Source organism: Chrysochloris asiatica, unplaced genomic scaffold (assembly GCF_000296735.1).
Source record: "Chrysochloris asiatica unplaced genomic scaffold, ChrAsi1.0 scaffold00105, whole genome shotgun sequence".
NCBI lineage: Eukaryota > Metazoa > Chordata > Mammalia > Afrosoricida > Chrysochloridae > Chrysochloris > Chrysochloris asiatica.
In genome coordinates this window covers 9,605,949-9,607,756 of record NW_006408623.1, presented here as the reverse complement: position 1 = coordinate 9,607,756, position 1,808 = coordinate 9,605,949, and the positions used below count along the sequence as shown (strand labels likewise).

The 1,808-nt window shown below is 41.6% G+C and overlaps 1 protein-coding gene across 4 annotated transcripts in view; it reads right to left on the bottom strand.

Moving 5' to 3' along the window:
• The window catches only part of JAKMIP3 (Janus kinase and microtubule interacting protein 3), a 57,746-nt gene that overhangs the window by 23,868 nt on the left and 32,070 nt on the right, over positions 1-1,808 (bottom strand). The window lies entirely within an intron of this gene.

Below are 1,808 nucleotides of genomic sequence, written 5' to 3'. Positions count from 1 at the left end.
AAAAAAAAAAAAAGATGAAGTAAAAGAGCTGAACAGAAAATTTCAAAGGGCAGCTAGAGAAGATAAAGTAAAAAACATGAAATGTGCAAAGACCTGGAGTTACAAAACCAAACGAACATGCTTAGCATTTCTCAAGCTGAAAGAACTGAAGGAAAAATTCAATCCCCAACTTGAAATTTTGAAGGATTCTGTGGGCAACATCTTGAATGACGCAGAAAGCATCAAAAGAGGATGGGAGGAATACACAGAATCGAAATCTTTCAACAAACTGATACAGCACTGGAGGCACTCACTCATCTATGCCAAGACATTTGGAAGACAGAACTACCTGGCCAACCAATTGGAAGAGATCCACATTTGTGCCCATCCCAAAGAAGAGTGACTGCACGTAATGTAGGGATCATCTAACAGTATCACTAATACCACATGCAAGCAAAATTTTGCTGAAGATAATTAAAAAGCAATTGAAGCAGTAAATTGACAAGGAGCTGCCAGAAATCCCAGCCAGATTCAGAAGAGGACATGGAACTAGGGATATATGTGAGATGGATCTTGGCTGAAAGGTGAGAATATCAGAAAGATGTTTACCTGTGCTTTATCGACCACACAAAGGCTTTCAACTGTGTGGATCATAACAAATTATGGATAATACTGCAAAGAATGGGTATTCCAGTACACTTCACTGCTGCTTATAGAGAACCTATACATATGCCAGAAGGCAGTGATTCTGACAGAATAAGGAGACATTGAGTGGTCTGACGTCAGGAAAGGTGTGCATCAGGGCTGTATCCTTCCACCACACTTACTCAATCTGTATGCTGAGCAAATAATCCAAGAAGCTAGATTATATGAAGAAGAATGTGTCAACAAGATTGGAGAAAGGCTCATTAACAACCTATAATATGCAGATAGAGTCCTGGTGTGGTGCTATGGGTTAAAGCGCTGGACTGCAAAGTAGTTTGAGCCACAAGATTGGCAGTTCAAGCTCACCAGCTGCTCCTCCGAAATCCTATACAGGATTGCTATGGGTCAGAACGGACTCGACAGCACTTAACAATAACAACAACAACAATATGCAGATGATACAACCTGAAAGAGAAGAGGACTTAAAATACTTGCTGATGAAGATCAAAGACTACAGCCTTCAGTATGGATTGCTTCTAAGTGCAAAGATGCCAAATCCTCACCAATGAAAAATGTCAAAGACTTCAGTTTGCTTGGATCCACAATCAATGCTCATGGAAGCAGCAGTTAAGAAATCTAACAACATACTACATGAGGCGAATCTGCTGCACAAGACCTCTTAAAAAGTGTTCAAGAGCACAGAGGTCACTTTGAGGATTAAGATGCTCCGGAACCAAGTCATAGTATTTTCAGTAGCTTCATATGCATGCTCTGGTAGCAGAGTGGTTATGAGTCAGCCTGCTAATCTCAGTCAGAAGTTCGAAACTATAAGCAGTACTGTAGGAGAAAGATGAGGCTTTCTGATCCCGTACAGATTTATAGCCTTGGAAACCCTATTCAGGTTGCTATGAGTCAGAACCAACTCCCACCAACCACCCACATGAATGTGAATGTTGGACAATGAATAAGGAAGGCTGGAGAAGCATTGTTGCATTTGAGTTGGGATGTTGGAGAAAACACAGAAAGTACCACGGACTGCTAGAAGGATAAACAAATCTTGGGAGAAGTTCACCCAGAATGCTCCTTAAAGGCTAGGATGACCAGACTTCGGTCATAGGGTCAGGAGGGCACCAGTCCTTGGAGAAGGCCATCATACTTGGAAACGTGGAGCCTCAGTGACAATG